The 7,621-nt window shown below is 46.5% G+C and overlaps 1 pseudogene; it reads right to left on the bottom strand.

The window, feature by feature from the left end:
• Positions 1-6,538: 6,538 nt before the first annotated feature.
• Positions 6,539-7,143, bottom strand: LOC102389107 (annotated as a pseudogene).
• Between the last annotated feature and the right edge of the window lie 478 nt (positions 7,144-7,621).

The raw sequence follows: 7,621 nt of genomic DNA, 5'->3' as shown, positions 1-7,621 counted from the left end.
TTCTGTAATCTGTGCTATGTAGATGCAAAGAGGGGATTGATATTTGGAAACCTTTTTTTTTTTTTTTTTTTTTTTTTGTGGTGAGAAACAAGCCTGCAGTGGAAATTTAGAGGGAACTGGAGTATCTGTAGGAGCCATCAATTACAGTGCAGGTCTAACCCTGTGAAGGAAAGAAGGAATAAATGTTGGATAGGACGTGAGCTAGACTGTGCTGCAATACTAAGTGCCTTGGTGTCATCAATGGCAAGTAAGAGACCAGAAATGACCCCACAGGAGACCCAGGTCTCTCAGGGAGGGACCTTTCCCAGGTCCCTGCTGCACTCAGTCATTGGTTGAAAACAGCCCATGGGGTGTGGCTCTGATGGTCACCAGAGGCCCCCTTGTGCTCACAGATGCACTTCTCTACCAGGTCTGCAGAGCAGCCCATCATGGTTCCCAACTCCTCCCTTTCAGAGGGTGTGAGTGGGGTGAAATACAGCTCTCCTTGGGGGGCTTGATCTTGGGTCACAACTGCTACCTGTCTTCTCCCTTCTCCCCTCAAAGTTCTCTTCACTCTTGGCTCTCACCTCATCTGAAGATTGGTGTGGTGTGACCCTAACTATCATCAGTGTGGTCTGAACCTTCGCTAGTGGGTTCTCATCAAGCCCGAGCTGCTGACTGTACCTGAGTTACAGTGAGGCAAGGGAAGAAAGTCTGAGGAGATGGTCAAGAGGGTTGCCTGGGCTTAACATACATTATTCCCTGCTCGCATCATGTAAAAGTAGCCCAGCTTCTTGATGATCAGTCAGGTATGCCTGTAACAATTCTGACTCATGAGATGACGTGGTCTGTCTCTTGGAGGGATGGAGAGCAGTACAGCTCAAGCTCCTACCTCTCAGTTCTGGGGGCCAAAGGGTCTTCCTACTGTGTTCATCCTGTATGGGACTGTCTGTGCTTCTTGGACGTGAGTGACTCTTTCCTTTCCCTGGTTAGGGAATTTTCAGCTGTTACGTCTTCAAATATTTTCTCAGGCTCTCTCTTTCTTTCTTCTCCTTCTGGGACCTGTTTCATGCAAACATTAGTCCCCTTGATATTGTCCCTGACGTCTCTTAAACTGTCCTCGTTTCTTTTTGTTCTTTTTTTCTGTCCTGTGGTAGTGATTTCCATGACTCGATCTGTTCTTTTTTTATTTACTCTACTATTGTTTCCTTCTAGTGTGTATTGCATTTCAGTTATTGTATTCTTAAATTGGTTATTCTTTATATTTTCTGACTCTTTGCTTAAAACATCTAGCTTCTCTCTCTGTGCACTCATTCTCCTGGGTTCTTTGTCTTTATTAATCTGAACTCTTGGGGAGTAGATGCCTATCTTCATGTCACTTAGTTCTTCTGGGATTTTATCTTGTTTCTTTGTCTGGAACATATTCCTCTACTGCTTGCTATCTCTTTGGCTTAGGGTTCTGGGATGCACAGCATCGCGCACTGCAGGGACTCTCTGAGGCTGCCGCACTGTCAGAGCTCTAAGGGCACGTCCGTGTCTGGCAGCCAGGGACCAGAGTAGATAGCACTCATTGCAGAGCAAGTGCTTGGTACATTCTCGGTTGCGGGGGCCCGCAAAATGTGCCCATGTAGTGGCAAGGCGCCAGCTGCAGGCCTTTAAACCTCTGTCTTATAACCAACCCATAGTGATGGGGCAGCAAGTGTTGGGACCAGCTCTGGGCTCACTGGCAGCTACAGGGGCCCTGGCTGTCAGCCTTCCCCAGGTCACACCTACTGAGGTGGAGGCAGGTGACCTGTGTTCGGCTGGGGATGTGCAGGTGATGGCTGGAGGGGGTCGCTACAGGTGGGCGCAGTGGTGCCAGCCAGGTACAGAACACCCACAGGCAGCTTCAGGGGGCTTTGGCTCCCATGCACTCACCTGTGGCTCACACGCCCCGAATCAGGGCACGCATGCAGCCGTGGAGGCTTATTACAGGCATCAGGGTGGTGGCATTCAGGAGTACAGCTGGAGGGCTCGCCCTGAGTGTGTGCATGGCAGTGGGGGCCATCCTGGGGGGATTTAGGTTGGCTTCTTTCATTTACACACAGCCCACCTGATGCAAATAGCTGGCTCACTGGAAAAGACCCTGATGCTGGGAAAGATTGAAGGCAGGAGGAGAAGGGGATGACAGAGGATGAGATGGTTGGATGGCATCACCGATTCAGTGGGCATGAGTTTGAGCAAACTCCGGAAATAGTGAAGGACAGGGAAGTCTGCCGTGCTACAGTCCACGGGATGGCAAAGAGTGGGACATGACTGAGGGACTTAACAACAGCAAGCCTGAACCAACTGCTGGTCTCTGGTGAGGGCAGGGAGGAACTCAGGCAGCTGGCGTTTTACACTTGTGTGGCTGCAGAGACCTTGGGTGTCTGCTGGTGTGGGTCCCAGTTTCCCCTAGTGCAGCAAGAAGGGGCTTGGGTAGCTGCATCAAAGCCAACAAAACTTCTTGTGGGGTAGAATCTGCAGGGCTCTGTAAAGGCTGCTGGCTGTCAGCTTCTTCAGTGGTGAAGTCAGCTCTATCTGTCTGCAGAGCAGGTCCCTGAGAACACCATCGCTCCTGCTGCAAGGCTGTTGTTAACAGCACCTGCTGCCTTTGTTCCTAGCCATCTCTACATCTCAGGTCTGCCAGTCTCTGGGTGGGGTGGGATGAAGCGGGACATTCATGCAGTGCCCCAAAGGCTGCAGAAACTGATGGTTCATCCTGCTTTCCTTTCCCAGCAAGGGAAACTCTAATTGAGGACTTAGCACTTCGTGCTGGGCAGCACCAGCTTGGGGGATGGATTGATGGAAGCATCCTTCTTTTTGCATAGTTATCATTGAAGTTTCTGTTCTACTGTATTACTAAAGCTGCCAAGTGGGCCCCAGAGCTCTCCCAGAGCTGTGTGTTCATGGATAGCTGCCTAATGGTGGACCTCTGTTGGGGGACAGAGTGGAGTTTCCTATATTGTCATTTTTGGTGATGTCACTCAAGATTTAGTATGGTTTAAAGTGATGTACAGCTGACCCTTTGAGCAACACAGGTTTGAACTGTGCAGGTCCACACACGCAGATTTCTTTCACTAAATACATACTACAGTACTGAAGACATGCATACAGTACTACATGATCACCAGTTAGTTGCATCTGCAGATGCAGAACTGCAGTGAAGAGGGTTGATTGTAAAGTTATATGTGCATTTTTGAATGGGTGGAGCGTGGCTGCTCCTAACCCCTATGTTGCTCAAGGGCCAGCTGTATTGTGCCAAATTGACAAGGGGTAGACTCTGCTGGTCTTTCGGTGTGTCAACTTGGCCAGGCTACAGTCCCCAGTTGTTCAGTTAAACATTAGATGTTTTTGTGTAGCTTTTTATAGAGTAGGGCTTCCTAGGGAGCACTAGTGGTAAAGAATCTGTCTGCCAATGCAGGAGACGCAGGAGACAAGGGTTCAATCCCTGGGTCTAGAGGATCCCCTGGAGAAGGGAATGGCCACCCACTCCAGTATTCTAACTTGGGAAACCCCCATGGACAAAGGAGCCTGGCAGGCTACTGTCTATGGGGTCACAAAGAGTCAGACATCACTGAGCATGAGCAAAAACAAGCAAGTGATTTATAGAGTAATTAAAGTTCCACAGTCAGTTGTCTGTAGGTTAGGTAGATTGTTTTAGGTAATCTTATGGGCCTGATCATGGCATCCGGTCCCATCACTTCATGGGAAATAGATGGGGAAATAGTGGAAACAGTGTCAGACTTTATTTTTTTGGGCTCCAAAATCACTGCAGATGGTGACTGCAGCCATGAAATTAAAAGACGCTTACTCCTTGGAAGGAAAGTTATGGCCAACCTAGACAGCATATTGAAAAGCAGAGACATTACTTTGTCAACAAAGGTCTGTCTAGTCAAGGCTATGGTTTTTCCTGTGGTCATGTATGGATGTGAGAGTTGGATTGTGAAGAAGGCTGAGCGCCGAAGAATTGATGCTTTTGAACTGTGGTGTTGGAGAAGACTCTTGAGAGTCCCTTGGACTGCAAGGAGATCCAACCAGTCCATTCTTAAGGAGATCAGCCCTGGGATTTCTTTGGAAGGAATGATGCTAAAGCTGAAACTCCAGTACTTTGGCCACCTCATGTGAAGGGTTGACTCATTGGAAAAGACTCTGATGCTGGGAGGGATTGGGGGCAGGAGGAGAAGGGGAGGACAGAGGATGAGATGGCTGGATGGCATCACCGACTTGATGGACGTGAGTTTGAGTGAACTCTGGGATTTGGTGATGAACAGGGAGGCCTGGCGTGCTGCGATTTATGGGGTTGCAAAGGGTCGGACATGACTGAGTGACTGAACTGAACTGAACTGATGGGCCTGATTCAACCAGTTTAAATGATCTGAGAGCTGAGACATTTCTCAAGATGTCTGTGGACAGAGTTTGAACAGATTTTGGATCTGCCTTACTACCACTGTATAACTCATTTCCTTGCAATCAATACCTTAATATATATCTCCTATTGGCTGTTTTTCTGGTTAAACCATAATGAACACATCCTCTTGTTTAAGTACATAACCTCCAAGATTAAAAAGTTTTTTCAATAAGAGTAATTACAGCCACACAGAGGGGAGAGTGAAAAGGATTTCTATAACCTTACAGGTCTGAGCCTTTGGCACTTGCTGTGCCTCCCAGGTGGTGCTAGTGGTAAAGAACCTGCTTGCCAGTGCAGGAGACATAAGAGATGCGGGTTTGATCCCTGGGTCAGCAAGATCCCTTGGAGGAGGGCATGGCAACCCACTCCAGTATTTTCGCCTGGAGAATCCCACGGACAGAGGAAACTGGTGGGCTACAGTCCATGGCGTCACAAAGAGCAGGACTCGACTGAAGTGGCTTAGCATGCACCCACATCCCGTGATTAATCCTCTTCTGCCATCTTGTGGTGATACTTGAACATTTACAGAGATGACTGCTCAAGGAATGCTCCTGAAAATTCTTAAGCAATTCTGCTGAGTTACCACCTCATAGGGAATGGGGCCAGAGAAGGCGATGGCACCCCACTCCAGTACTCTTGCCTGGAAAATCCCATGGAAGGAGGAGCCTGGTGGGCTGCAGTCCATGGGGTCGCAAAGAGTCGGACACGACTGAAGCGACTTAGCAGCAGCAGCAGCAGGGAATGATGCCAGGGTTACAATCAGATGATATACATTTCTCTATTTTGCCAGTAATGGGAATTGAGTACCTAAATACACAGTGTGTTACCTTCCTATCTGAAAACAACATACTTTAGAATGTGAACATCTGTGGCAACAGTCTGAATGAATATTTTTATATCAAAAGTTTAGAATTAGAAAAGCAACACCTTCTTTGTAGAAAAGCTTAATGAATTTCTCTCTTGAGGTTCAAAGTCCCTCCTTTCTCACCATCTACCTCCCCATCCCACTCAACAGGTGTTCAGATGTCACAAGGTCACCTAAGGTCATGGTTCAGGCAACTAAGCAAATGCAAAATGAACATAAAGGATTTGAGAAACATAAGAATTAACTTGCAAAAGTTTAATTACAATGTACTTTTAAAAATGTAATTTCCTTTTATACTCAATATATCATGATCATTCTTCAATGAAGATGTGGCTTATTCCTTCAGTGTTGTGTATGAACTACATACTACTCAGTACTGTGTTGTATGAATGAACCATCATTTCATCTTCTCCTTGATAGACGACTAGCTCAGAAGGTCTTGATGTCATTCTTAAACCTGAGCCATGATGATTGTTGCCCAGACTTTATGAATTTTGCTGCAGAAAGTTGTTGGTCAGAAGGTGATAACATTAAGACAGTAAAAGGGAAATCTAATGGGAAGAGGGTAGAGAATGACAAATCACCACCAGACTCCTTCGAGCAACCTTGATTCTCAGGAGCTGCTATATATGTTGATTTCAAGGCAGATAATTGAACTGGGAGGGCGAGATTTTCTCAGTGGTGCCTCTGTGACTGGTGTTTGGAACCACATTTCAACACTGCTGGTGATCTTGGTTGTGGTTGTTTAGTCGCTAAGTTGTGTCCGACTCTTGATCCTGTGGGTGGTAGCCTGCCAGGCTTCTAGGTCCATGGGATTCTCCAAGCAAGAATACTGGAGTGGATTGCCATTTCCTTCTTTAGGGGATCTTCCCGACCCAGGAATCGAACCAGTATTATGATAGGTTTATAAAACTTTGCAAACAAATACACTTAAAAACACAAAAATAAAATATTTTTAATCTTACAGTACAGTACTTACCAGCTATATCAGTAGTACCGGCTAGACCACCGCTGCTTTTATGCTCGCCTCTAGACATCCTGGGCTTGGACTAAAGATACTGTGCTACTGTGCTCTCTACAGTGCTACACAGTGACGCACACGCAACCACAGCCACTTGTCGAAGATGCACACATGTGACAATGTACGCCAGACACAGGAACTAACGTGATTGGACATGTGAACGCACACTCACATCTTTGAAAGTTTGCAAATTGAAGGTTTGTATGTAGGGGACTTACTGTTATCAGAAGTTCTGCCAAGAACGTAAGGAGCACAGGAAAGGTACCAGAAGGAAAAAACCAACCAACCAACCAACCAAACACATGCCTATGGAACCATTCCCAATATAGCAGGTATCAGGCCTCTGTAAAGTACAAGGTTATCACTTTCCTTTGCTCAGACTATTTTGAAAGCGTGACTAATTCCTGTATAAGTATGTTCCTCTTTCACTTGGAGTGTTTGGTGTACTCTAACCATGTGTAGAGGGTAAGTACAGATAACTGCTGTTAAACCTGCCACAGATCCAGCCATTAATATGTATACAGACCAGAAACTCAGCTTTGTAGTAGTAAATGTCATGCTCAAATGTGATAAACTGGATTGCACCATAGGGAAATATTCAGATCATTGTTGCAATAATCCCTTTATATTAATACAATCCAAGGTATCCATCCTTTGGGAAATAGCATGCAATGCAGAAAATACTTCCAAATGTTTTTAGCATTGACTGTGAGCTTGTAATAAAACTTTTACTTGATCCAAAGGGGCAACTCTTTTGGCACAGCATCTTGCAACACCTCTAGCCAGGAAGAAGCAAAACCAGAAGTCCTGGCCTGCAGTGGGCCCTCCAGTTCCAGCTGCGGAGATGGGTTAGCCAAAACCAGGGCTGCCTTGGGAGCTTTGGTCAAATTACAACCCAAGGGCATTAGCCATGGCCAGAATGGGCAGTGACAGGGCACTGACTGGCAGGTAGGGCAGTGAGTGAAAATCACTCATGTCTGACTGTTTGTGATCCCATGGACTCTACAGTCCAGGGAATTCTGCAGGCCAGAATACTGGAGTGGGTAGTCTTTCCCTTCTCCAGGAGATCTTCCCAACCCAGGGATAGAAAGAACCCAGGTCTCCCACATTGCAGACAGGTTCTTTACCAGCTGAGCCACAAGGGTCCTTTAACTGCCATACTAGAGTTACGTGGTTGTAGTATTGAAAGTATTCTGAATTTGACTATATACTTAGCGTTACCAGTGTGATGCATGTGTGTGTATTTATTTTTGTACTGGGCCTTTGTTGCACTAGACCTACTGTACTAGATCTTTGTTGCTTTTCTCTAGTTGTGATGAATGGGGGC

This window comes from Bubalus bubalis, chromosome 7 (genome assembly GCF_019923935.1).
Source record: "Bubalus bubalis isolate 160015118507 breed Murrah chromosome 7, NDDB_SH_1, whole genome shotgun sequence".
Taxonomy (NCBI): Eukaryota; Metazoa; Chordata; class Mammalia; order Artiodactyla; family Bovidae; genus Bubalus; species Bubalus bubalis.
This window is presented reverse-complemented; position numbering and strand designations above follow the sequence as displayed.